Raw genomic sequence first — 13,703 nt, forward strand, 5'->3', positions numbered from 1 at the left:
TTATACCACTACACTCACACAACTACACTCACACTCACACAACTACACTCACACTCACACAACTACACTTATACCACTACACTCACACAACTACACTCACACTCACACAACTACACTTATACCACTACACTCACACAACTACACTCACACAACTACACTCACACAACTACACTCACACAACTACACTCACACTCACACAACTACACTTATACCACTACACTCACACAACTACACTCACACAACTACACTTATACCACTACACTCACACAACTACACTCACACAACTACACACTCACACAACTACACTCACACAACTACACTTATACCACTACACTCACACAACTACACTCACACAACTACACTTATACCACTACACTCACACATCTACACTCACACAACTACACTTATACCACTACACTCACACAACTACACTCACACAACTACACTTATACCACTACACTCACACAACTACACTCACACAACTACACTCACACTCACACAACTACACTTATACCACTACACTCACACAACTACACTCACACAACTACACTTATACCACTACACTCACACAACTACACTCACACAACTACACTCACACAACTACACTCACACAACTACACTTATACCACTACACTCACACAACTACACTCACACAACTACACTCACACTCACACAACTACACTTATACCACTACACTCACACAACTACACTCACACAACTACACTCACACAACTACACTTATACCACTACACTCACACAACTACACTCACACAACTACACTCACACTCACACAACTACACTTATACCACTACACTCACACAACTACACTCACACAACTACACTCACACAACTACACTCACACAACTACACGTATACCACTACACTCACACAACTACACTCACACAACTACACTTATACCACTACACTCACACAACTACACTTATACCACTACACTCACACAACTACACTCACACAACTACACTCACACAACTACACTCACACTCACACAACTACACTCACACAACTACACTCACACAACTACACTCACACAACTACACTTATACCACTACACTCACACAACTACACTCACACAACTACACTCACACAACTACACTTGACTTTGTTCTGATGTGAGTAAAATGTGCTCCAACAGGTTTTTTCTCTCTGAAAAAAAAGAAAAATACAAAACAGTTCCTCATTCTCAGCCCTGTTGACAGATTTCTATAAATAAAACAGAAGAAAAAGAAAGTAAATTTCAGCTGGTAGGTGTAATGAAAAGGAGAATTCACACCCGTAAAAGAAGTGATTTCACTTTACAGTTTTTACCAAATGTTTAAAACACTATTATCAGATGTATTTGGTTATGTTTTTGACTTCCCGAGGCCAGTGTACAAATTCAAATGCATACAAGTCTATGGAAATATGTTGTCTTTCTGTTCTTTATATTTATTTGGTGCGGTGTAGTTCACATACAAAGAGGTAGCAAAAATGTATTTATTGCAAAATGCAAAGAAACAGATCACTGTTCATCAGACCTCTGATCTCCCCTGCCAAACAGTGAGGAAAAAAATGCCTTGCATGGCAAATCCATCCATGGCAATCATCTGCGTGGATGTTATCCACATGCCTCCTCCATTGCCTGAAGTACACGCTCGTGGGGTCTGCGTTTCTGCACTTTCCACCTCCATGCAGAAAAGTATCACTCTATTGGAAGAAGTGTTTTACAGTTTTTCTCAAATGTTTAAACGCATTTCTAAAAAACTTGGCTCAGTTTCTCAAAACTCTAAACACAAACTGAAAATTATTAACTCCTTTGTTAAAACTCTACAAATCTCCAGCAAAACTGATTCCTTCCACCAAAACAACACACACAACTATTTTATGCTTATCTCTTACAGAGCATCAAATAAACACTGATAAGATAAATTCAAAGCACTTTTATCAGAAGTATTTGGTTCTGTTTTTGACTTCATGAGGCCACTCTACAAATTCAAATGCACACAAGTCCATGGAAATATGTTGGCGTTCTGTTGTTTATATTTATTTTGTGTTGTGTAGGACTCCCCCATATAGCATTACAGTACTTCGTGTATATGTATATGTGCCATTTTTACTGTATGCAATGTGTATGCAATTACAGTTCCAAAACTGTAACTTTTACCTATGTAAGTACAATGAGAAACATGACGAGGAAAATCAGTTCACATACAAAGAGGTAACAAAAATGTATTTATTGCAAAATGCAAAGAAACAGATTACTATTCATCACGCCTCTGTTCTCGGTCAGGCCAGAGGACCTCATCTACCTCAGCTGCAATATTCTCTCTAGCCAAACAGCGGGGGAAAAAACGCCTTGCATGACGAATCCATCCTTGGCAATCAGCTGTGTGGATGTCATCACATGCCTCTTCCATTGCCTGAAGTAACGCCACACGCTCGTGGGGTCTGCGTTCAAACACTTTCCACCTCCATGCAGAAAAGAATTCCTCTATTGGATTTAAAAATGGGGAATATGGTGGAAGGTGCAGCACAACAAATTGGGGATTGTTAGTGAACCAGTCATTGACCAGAGCTGCCCGGTGGAAACGTACATTATCCCAGATGACAACGTAGGAGGGCTGCTCTAGTTCTTCTTCCTGTGGGAGGTTGAGGAGATTTTTGAGTTCATCAAGAAATGATACCAAACGAGGAGTGTTATAAGGACCAAGTTGTGCATGGTGATGTATAACCCCACGGTGACCAATGGCAGCACACATGGTGATGTTTCCACCACGCTGCCCAGGGACAATGGCACGGTTGCCAATGATGTTCCTCCCCCGCCGCCTGATCTTATGCAGGTTGAACCCTGCCTCGTCAATGAATATATATTCATAGGGAACAGCACTGGCATCTAGTTCAAGCACTCTCTGGAAAAAAGGAAAATGACCATATTAGAAAAAAGGCCAACCTAGACACACTGAGGTAAACAGTGACCTGTCCAAAAAGGGTACAGAAAGGGTGCTGTACTCACCTGCACATATTGGCAACGTTGCTCCTTCACATAGTCAGAGTTGCGCTCAAATGGAACACGATAAACTTGCTTCATACTCAGCTGGTGACGTTTTAAAACACGGTCGATTGTGGACAGGCTGACCTGGTCAATGTTTGTGAAATGAACATTGTCTTCCAGGACTCTGTCCCTGATTTCCCTCAAGGTAATTGCATTGTTTTCCAAAACCATGTTTACTATGGTGGTCTCTTGTTCAAGTGTGAATTTCTGGTGTCTGCCGCCTCTTGCTGGCCGTCTTTCTATTCTGATAAAAGTATATATACACACACATTATAGGATACGCATTTCACTATATTGCTACATAAATGTAAAGACAAACATCGTACTGTAGTGCACATTTCTGTGAATACTACAGTAAAACCATAAAGTTGTTACTTACCTATTCTCTTCTCTAAAAGCCCGGATAACTGAGGCTACTGTAAAGCGGCTCAAATTTGGCTGGACTCGATGCCCAGCTTCAGCCATGGTTAGGCCATGATTTATTACATGGTCCACCAATGTTGCCCGTATTTCATTTGAAAGAATGCCTCGTCTTTGCCTTCCTCTTCCTCTTCCTCGTCCTCTTTGGCCTGCTAGGCCTCCTCTTACTCTGACTCTTCCTCTGTGCTCCTGTTGCTCCATCATCTTGCCTTACACCTGTATCAGTCTCTTGAGGCCTCTTTTATACTCTGACAAATGATTGAAACGTTCTGCTAATTAAGTTTGCACAGGTGCAACTTGTGTGAGACCACTTGGTAATTAAGGTTTCTTATTTGAGGGGCAGTGATTCTTAGGTGACCAAGGTGTTCTAAATGATGCAATTTGTGTTTAGGGATTTGCAAAGCTGTGATTTAGAATGATATTTGAGTGAGAACATATAAAATTGTGTTTAGAGTTTAGCAGTTTGGAGTCACGATGTTGACACATGAGCTTCATGTTTTTGGATTTGTGTGCATAGTTCCACATTTTTTGTGTAAACATTTGGGAAAAACTGTAATGACTAAGTTGTGCATGGTGATGTAGGACCCCACGGTAACCAATGGCAGCACACATGGTGATGTTTCCACCACGCTGCCCAGGGACATCGACAATGGCACGGTTGCCAATGATGTTCCTCCTTGAAAGATTGCTCTTTCTCGTCCTCTTACTCTGACTCTTCCTGTTGCTCCATCATCTCGCATCAAAACCTGTATCAGTCACTTGAGGCCTCTTTTATACTCTGACAAATGATTGAAACGTTCTTCTAATTAAGTTTACATAGGTGCAACTTGTATGAGACTTCTTGGTAATTAGGGTTTTGTATTTGAGGGTCAGTGATTCTTAGGTGACCAAGGTTTTCTAAATGATGCAATTTGTGTTTAGCGATTTGTAAAGCTGTGATTAAGAATGATATTAGAGTGAGAACATGTGGAATTGTGCTTAGAGTTTAGCAGTTTGGAGTCAAAATGTTGACACATAAGCTTCATGATTTTGGATTTGTGTGCATAGTTCCATATTTTGTGTTTAAACAATGTGGAAAAACTGTATTAAAAGCTGTGTGCTGTATCTCTTCACAGTTCTGGTTTTAGCTTCATGTATCTGAGCAGTAGATAGATCCGTGGACGTGAGGGCCAGTAGAGTTAGGATCCAAGCTCTTCTGTGCAGTGTACAGGTGATCCATCCATTATCCAGTAAGAGTTCTGCAGCTGTAAAAGCAGACAGTAGTAGATTCCACTTCTATGATGATAAATGGAAGTTTGAAATGTTGTTTACAGATATGGATCTGGAGCTAGTCGTAGCCTTTTCTCTCTCAGTGTTGATATATCAGAAGTGAGCATAATTAAGGATTCAAGGAGATTTTATTGTCATTCGCATCTTATGTGGTACATGAGGTGGAACGAAATTGTGATCTCACGATCCAGTTTACACCCAAGAGCTGTTATTAATAGATATATAGATAAAAGTACAATAAAGGAATACAATAAAAATAGAATATACAAAATAGTTAAAGATAAATACCCCAAAATGAAATAAATAGAAAGAGTAGACAGGTTGCAGCAACAAGTCCAGAGTGCAAATGTGCTATAGCAGCATGAAATGAATTAGAGCAGTAGAAAATAAAGTGTCTCAGTGCGGGTAAAGTGACCGTGTTTGTACAGTAATGTCCTTGTGTGTCAGTGCAGTGTGTTGTTAAGTGGAGTTTAAGAGTCTTACAGCTTCCGGAATGAAGCTGTTTCTCAGTCTGGTTGTTTTGCACTTGATGCTCCGCAGCCTCCGTCCTGAGGGAAGCGGGACAAAAAGTGCATGTGCTGGGTGGGTGGGATCCTTCCTGATGCAGGTGGCCCTCTTCCTGCATCTGGAGGTGTAGATGTCCATGGTGCTGGGGAAGCTGACTCCAACAATCCTCTGTGCAGCCTTCACCACCCTCTGCAGAGCTTTCCTGTCTGCAGCAGAGCAGCTTCCATGCCACACGTTGATGCTGGAGCACACGACGCTCTCCACCACACATCTGTAGAAGGAGGAGAGGACTGCGCTCCCGAGTCCAGCTCGTCTCAGCCTCCTGAGGAAGTAGAGCCGCTGATGTGCCTTCCTGACCAGAGTGGAGGTGTTGTTGCTCCAGGTGAGGTTGCTGCTCAGGTGCACCCCTAAGTACCTGTAGCTGTCGACCACTTCCACCGCAGATCCTCCAATGTGCAGGGGGAGGTGGGCATGCTGGCCTCTTCTGAAGTCCACAATCATCTCCTTCGTCTTCTTTACGTTGATGCAGAGGTTGTTCTCTCTGCACCAACCCTCCAGGTGTTCCACCTCCTGCCTGTAGCTGGACTCATCTCTGTTTGTGATGCATCCAACCACTGCTGTGTCGTCTGCAAACTTCACAATATGACAGCCTGGATGGAGAGGTGAGCAGTCATATGTGAGCAGTGTGAACAGGAGGGGGCTCAGCACACAGCCCTGAGGGGAGCCAGTGCTGAGGATTATGGTGGGGGAGGAGATGTTGTGAATCCTCACAGACTGCGGCCTGTTGGTCAGGAAGTCTAGGACCCAGTTGCACAGCGAAGAGCTCAGTCCTAGTGAGGAGAGTTTATTTATCAGGGTCTGTGGAATCATGGTGTTGAAAGCGGATGTGAAGTCCACAAAGAGCATACGGACGTAGGAATCCTTCTGCTCCAGGTGGGTGAGGGCAGTGTGGACCACGGAGGAGATGGCATCCTCTGTGGATCGGTTCTTCCTGTATGCATACTGGTGTGGATCCACAGTGACGTTGATGGTGGCTTTGATGTGGGTCTGAACCAGTCTTTCAAAGCACTTTGTGACTATCGGAGTGAGGGCCACTGGCCGGTAGTCATTCAGACCTGTCACTGCGGAGCTCTTGGGGACTGGGATGATGGTGGCGGTCTTCAGGCAAGTGGGGACAGCTGCCTGGATGAGGGACGCGTTGAAAATATCGGCCAGGACGTCCGAGAGCTGGTCTGCGCAGTCTCTTAGCACCCGTCCGGGGATGTTGTCCGGGCCAGCAGCTTTTCGGGGGTTGATCCTTCTCAGCGTTCTCCTTACTTCTGCTGGTGTCACTCTGAGGGGCTCCTCTCCTGGTGAGTGTGGGAGTCTGGTGCTGGGGGGGGTGTCAGGATTCTCAAAGCGGGCGTAGAACTTGTTGAGAGCCTCAGGCAGGGATGGGTCTTTGGAGCTTTGTGCAGCGTTGGATTTGTAGTCCGTGATGCACTTGATGCCCCTCCACATGCTCTGTGGATCCTGGGAGGAAAAGTGTCCCTGGATTTTCTGAGCATATGCAGCTTTTGCCCTCTTAACTCCAACAGTCAGCTCTCTTCTAGCCCTTCTGAGTTCGTCTGGGTCTCCAGACCTGAAGGCAGCATCCCTGGCTTTCAGCAGAGAACGCACCTCTGCGTTCAGCCAGGGCTTCTGGTTGGGGTAGCAAGTCACAGTCTTGGTGGTAGTGACATCCTCAGTGCACTTGCTGATGTACCCAAGAACAGCAGATGTGTATTCCTCCAGATCCAGCTCCCCCTCACACTCAGCAGCATCCCTGAAGACCTGCCAGTCTGTGCAGCCGAAGCAGTCCTGCAGCACAGCGTCGCCGTCACTGGGCCACACAGTGATGGTCTTCTGTGTGGGTTTGGAGCGTCGCAGCGGGGGGTGGTATGCGGGGACCAGCATGATGGAGATGTGGTCTGAAAGCCCGAGGTGGGGGCGCGGGAATGCCCTGTAAGCGTCTTTCACGGAGGAATAAACGCGGTCTAACGTATTATTACCTCGCGTTGGGATGTTCACGTGTTGGTAAAACCTCGGCAGCGTGTTCTTCAGTTCTACGTGGTTAAAATCCCCTGCTACCACGTAGAACGCGTCCGGATGCTTGTTCTGAAGCAAGCTGATGTTCTCATGGAGCTCCTTCAGCGCGTTGTTAGCATTAGCATCCGGTGCTATGTAAACAGCAATCACGAACACCGCCGAAAACTCACGAGGCAGATAGTGAGGGCGACACTTCACAGTCAGCTGTTCTGTCGCCTCGGAGCAGTGGCTGTTTACCAACACGCAGTTTGTGCACCAACCTTTGTTTATGTAGACGCACAAACCGCCCCCCCGGGATTTTCCAGATAAAAGGCTGCGGTCCGCTCGGAAGAGCTGCCGGCCGGCGAGCTGGAAGGCTGAGTCCGGCATGGTGTGATTCAGCCAGGTTTCCGTGAGACAAATCACAGCGCAGTTCCTCATCTCCTCAGAAACATTCATCCTCAGCCGCAGCAGGTCCAGTTTGTTATCCAAAGCGCGGACATTAGACAGGAAAAGCGACGGAATCGGGGGCCGGTTAGCATTAGCCTTTAGCCTGGCTAGCACACCACCGCGTTTACCTCGCTTCTGACGCCGCTGGCACCGCCTCCTCCTGCCCTTTGTCTGCAGCGATCCGCTCCCCCACGCCGGACCGCGGAGGATATTATTGTCCAAAGTTGCTGTTTTACTGACCAAACTGTCCATAATCCTCAAAAGTTCGGTTCTGCTATAACTCACACGCGTGGGGTGCGTGAAGTTGGGTTCAGAACCGACGGAAAAACAGCTCAAAAGAGGGTGTTCGCTAGGAGCGTGAGTAGCCGCTGCACTACTGCGCGCCGCCAGTAGTAATTAATGCATAAATATCCCTGATTCTCCTAGAAACTTAAATCACAGAGGGGAGAGCTCGTCAAGTGCGTATAGAGTTAAATAAATCTGTGTGTACATCTCCAATGAACCATCTCTCCCTGCTATCCCTTATACTTAATTTATTCTGTATTACTGCACTACCTCATATCCACGGCTGCTTACTTTTACACTTTTGTATAGTTTTTGTATTTAGATATTCATGTATATATTCTTCTTTCAGCATTTTTTAATTTTATTTATATTTAATAAGGTATTGTTAATATTTCAAATCTCAGTTTAGAATCTCTATAGTCTTATATTTCTTACTCTGCTTTCTTACTGCACCTCCCCTATTATTGCTGTTTGTTTCTACTTTGTTGTGTAACTGCTACTGGCTGCTAAATTTCCTTCGGGATCAATAAAAGTATCCATCCATCAGTTCAGAATTTGAGAAGATATAAAAGTCAGACTGCAGAAATGATCAGAGGGAAGATTCTGTAAATCAGAGTCTGTATGTTTTATCAGGAGTCAGGAATCTGGATGTTCATAGTTGACTTGAGTTTATTTACACAGAAATGTCTAAGAACAGCTGAGTAGTCTGTCAGGTTCAGGAGGCTGGAAGTTCAGAATGAGACTGTTCCTGTTCTTTCTCTCAGTCTGATTAACTGTGGTATTTAAGTTGTGTTGAAGTACTAGAGTCTCGAGACCAAAAACGGGCGGTCTCTGTCTCGTCTCGGACTCAACCTTGTTTGGAATCTTGTCTCGGTCTCTGGGTGAGGTGGACACGGAGACTGTGGACGAGACCGGCCGAGTGCGAGTCCTCTGTATGAGGTGCAGCTCTGATAGGACAGAGAACACTCAGATATATATATATGTGTGTGTGTGTGTGTGTGTGTGAAGTTGTGTGTGTCTGAGTGCAGGCGGTGAGACGGGAAGGGGAGGGGTGACACCCTCAGATCAGACAGCAGTCAGGAGCTAAACATCAAAATCTTCATACAAAACAACTAACTTAACTTTTATCATCTTAAATAAATAATATACACCTGCAACAATTACAAAATACAGTTTAAACCCCATTTAAAAAACGTCTTATACATATTAACTAGCTTACTCACCCAAGCTATTTTTCACTGGAGTATTTAAATCCTGAACTTCCCCATCGAAATTTAATCCATTAGGGTTAAGAAATAAAAATAATATACAGCTTTCCATTTAGCCACAGATGTTCTCTTTAAAATCCATTTTTAATCAGCATGCCTTGTTTTTTAGGGATTAGTCACAGAGCGTGAGGACTTTTATGCTAAAAAGGGCTCAGAAATTTATCATCACAGAAACTGTGTGTGAAATCTAAACGGGCCCTCCACTTTGATTGACATCCATATCGTCCAGTTATATAATTACACACACACACACACACACACACACACACACAAAATAGGCGCTTGCATTCAAAAATGTCTCTCTCGACTGTTGGCAGTAAAATGACGTATTTTCACATATTCACTGTGTTTTGAAAGCATGGCGCTGCGCATGGTGCGTTCACTAGGAACTGCAGCTGCTGCTGTAAACAAACTTTTACACTTTTACAGAAGATTAGCAGGAGCTGCTTGAGTGATTCTGTTTAGGAATTGTACATTAACTCTTAAGTGGAACATGCTCTTTTTTCACTGGCTCACTGGAGTTATACTCTTGTGAATCAAGAAGAAACATTCCTGACCTTAGCGACAAGCTAGCTACAATGCTAATGTTACCGCTAAGAGAACTATAGCTAGTGACAAGCTAGCTTACCTTAGCAATGAGCAAGCTAACCCTAGTGATGAGCTAGCTAAAATACTAATGTTACTGGGGAGGCTACTAAAGCTAGTGACGAGCTAGCTAATCTTATTGATGAGCTAGCTAAAATACTAGTGTTACTGGGGAGAGAACTAAAGTTAGTGATAAGCTAGCTAACCTTAATGATGAGCTAGCTAAAATACTAATGTTACTGGGGAGAAAACTAAAGTTAATAATGAACTAGGTAACCTTAGTGATGAGCTAGCTAAATTTACTAATGTTACCGGGGAGAAAACTAAAGCTAATAATGAGCTAGCTAATCTTAGTGATGAGCTAGCTAAAATACTAATGTTACCAGGGAGAGAACTAAAGTTAGTGATGAGCTAGCTAACCTTAGCAATGCGCTGTTTGAGAGCAAATTGTGATTGTTTTGTTTTACATTTTATAATGAAAATGAATAGAATTTGATTCAGCTGACTTCGTGTGGTTACTTCTGATTATGTTTTAGACGAGACAGATCATTTTGATGAACAGAGAATAATGACTTAATTTGAATTTTATTTTATGTGTACACAACTTTCTTAATGTTTAAATAATTACAAGAGATACTTTTGTTGTTTTTATATTTATTTAAAATTGTCCTGTTAAAAAATATGTATCATTGGTCCATATATTCTATCTATCAGAAGCAGATTATATCTGCCCAATATAATTTTTTTTACTCCAATATTCAATACACAGAGTGTATTATTAATATAATGGCATGTTGAATCAGAATTCTCACAGTAATATATGTATACAGAAATAGAGGGTCAGGTGGACGGGTGCTTGTGTTACAGAGTGAACAGGGTGGATTTAACACACAACTGCTTCACAAGACTCAGTGCTAGGTAGTGTAAATGAAGCATCAGGCTGGAGCATTAACACAACAGTTCAGATATAATAAAGAAGACATTGTTTAGCTGTTTAATGCGTCTGAATTTGTATTTAGTGGTAAATTAAACGATTAAGTGGCTGCTGGGTCTGAACCGAACAGAAGTTTTGTGAATAAATAAATAAGGATCATTATTCAGAATAAGGTTTATACAGGTCCTCAGATACACACTGATATTCCAATAAATGTGATTATTTTATTATTATTTTCTGATCGAATAGTGAAAGTGTTAGCTAAAATAACTGCATTTATAATTATAGTAATTATAACACAAAAATGGTACATAAATAATGTGTATTTATATGTAAATGAGAGCTGTTCACTGAGACTGTGTAATGAACAGTAAATTATGATGGGCCTCCATAAATACAATAAGTTAAATGTTCAAACCCTGTTCAGATCAGCTCAGAGGAGATCAGTTATACTGCTCTTCTTCTTCTTCTTCTTCTTCTGTTGAAGCAGTAAATTTACCCTGCAGTGATTTTTACAGAGCAGCAGGTGTTGTGAGGAATTGTGCTACTTTGCTGAACTGTGCTTCCTTAGTCATTGGCGTAGGAACCGGGGGGGATGGGGACATGTCCCCCCCAAAAATGATACCGCAGAACAGGGGCGTCGCCAGGAGCGAATCGTTTTACTCAGCCCAGCTGTGCTGGTAATGAGGAGAGAGACCAGTGAGCACTGTGTGTAAATGGGAAATCTCTTAGCGCCAATCACGGAGCCAGTTCAGGGAGAAAGTCCCACCTCTCAGGAGAAACAGCCAATCAGCTAGCAGGTTTTGCGGCGCGTGGAGGAGAGTGGGGAAGCCCCAACCCCCTCGCTGTGGAGGATTTTTTTTTATTTAGCAGCGGGGTGCAGTGAGCGGATTTTAAAACATTTGCATATACGGCGATTTTTCTAAAAGAAAGGTAACGAAGCTAACCATGTAAACTGTGATGAGATTGTTTCTGATAGCTGGTTAAAATTGTGTGTTTTTCACCAGATCCAGTTGATCAGCTAATAAACAATCATTTATTGAGTTTACCTGTTAAAATCCCTTAGCCCCTTAGATTTGCTGATAGAATATATCTGATCCTTTAGTAAAAGCTTATGATACTAACAAACTAGGAGGGTTTTATATTAACTTATTAACTTCTGCCAAAAATCTCAATGAAACATAAGGTTACATTCTTTTACGTAAAAGACCGCCATCATAAGAAGTACTTTTAGTCACAAAAAAAAAAAATAATAATAATAATAATAATCACATCTGTTATATTATTTTAAACATTAGGTGATAACTCAAATAGTTTTTTTCATATATGTATATAATTCAGAAATTGCATGCATGTTTTTTTTTCAGCAACAGTAAATGTAATGCAGAGTTACATGTTTAGGTTGTAAAATGATCTTTACTTGGATGTAACTAATAATAAACAGAAGTACAGAAACAGATCATTCATTTCTGATTAAAAGTAATTCCACAAATGTTGTTCTAAGTCACTTTAGGGTGGGCTATTATTCATATTAACAGATGTGTGTCCCCCAATATGAAACCCGCTCCTACGCCCCTGTCCTTAGTGTATATTTAAAGATAATAATATAAAACGAACCATATTAGAACATTCTCCTGGCTGGAGTGTAGGTAGGATAACTGAATAGCCTAAATCACTGTATTGGTGTGAAGTTAAGATAAAAGAGGTTATATAGTTTGTTTTTACATTATTTTTATTATTTGTTTAATTGAGATTTACTTTTATGTAACCCTTAAATAAATAATGAAAGTGACCTCAGGCTGTTTAATGCAGTCATGGAAAACAGAATCATCATGAAAAACTCATGAAAACATTATAAAATGTGGTTCAGAGCATGCGCAGTGCGGGGAGGAGTATTTTTGGACGGGTAGCAGAACTCGGCAGAACACCGGTCTGAAAACTGGGGGTTTTACAGCTGAGTGGGAGAAACTTCAGACTCATGAATATTCAAACACTCCATTCGGCCCTGTGATATGATTGGCTGACAATAGCGAAAAACTAACAGTAGCTCCGGCCACTCAGCGCCTATTCGCTGTGATAGCTTGAGGGGGCGGGGCTTAGAGGGAGAGACAGGTGAGACGCAGGTGAAGGAGAGAGTGAAAGTAAGTTCAGTCTCCTCCATTAGAAGAGGACAGAAGTCCGGATTCACTCGGTAAGTTCAGAACTGAAGAGAATGTAGAACAGAACCATGTAGCTTAAAGTCAGAACCGGTTCTAAAGGTTCCTCAGATCCAGAACCGGTTCTTTAAGCTCAGCTCAGTGTCCGATTCCACTGGAAGAACCAGGATCAGCATGGAGATCTGAACCGGGCCTGGATCAGACCTGGACCTGGTCTAGATCAGACCGGCTGGAGAACAATCAGCTGTAACAGATCAATAATGCTGTAAACTGAAGAGAAATGCGCAGATATAGATTGATATTTATTGATCACAGTGTAGTTTATGCTGTTTAAAGCGCATTACTGCTTAATGTGGACTTTGATCTGTTGGGGAGATAAAAACACGGAGCTGCTATAAAGGCGTGTTTATATGCAGTAGCGCTGTTCAACCAGCAGGGGGAGCAACGGAGCTCAAGATCACGTGGTGTGTTTTTAATCCTGCTGTTTTACATTATACTTAAATAATCTCTCTATTCTGATTCAGTAACATAATATTAATATCATTATTAATAATAGAACAGTATGTATATTTATAATGTTGTGTAATGCAGTAATATTACTAATAATAATTAAATTATAATAATTATAATAACAGTAAATGTTTCTGTAATCTGTAGAATAATGTTTAATGAGGGTAAATCACACTGTTATGTATCGTTCTCTGTTTGTTTTGTTTTGTTAGTTTATCAGGTTT

General features: G+C 42.1%; 1 protein-coding gene across 16 annotated transcripts in view; it reads left to right on the plus strand.

Moving 5' to 3' along the window:
• LOC111196860 (NACHT, LRR and PYD domains-containing protein 14-like) overlaps window positions 1-13,703 on the plus strand; it is a 318,472-nt gene that overhangs the window by 274,800 nt on the left and 29,969 nt on the right. The gene's annotated exons all lie outside the window — the stretch shown is intronic.

The sequence above is a fragment of the Astyanax mexicanus genome, chromosome 4 (genome assembly GCF_023375975.1).
Source record: "Astyanax mexicanus isolate ESR-SI-001 chromosome 4, AstMex3_surface, whole genome shotgun sequence".
Lineage (NCBI taxonomy): Eukaryota > Metazoa > Chordata > Actinopteri > Characiformes > Acestrorhamphidae > Astyanax > Astyanax mexicanus.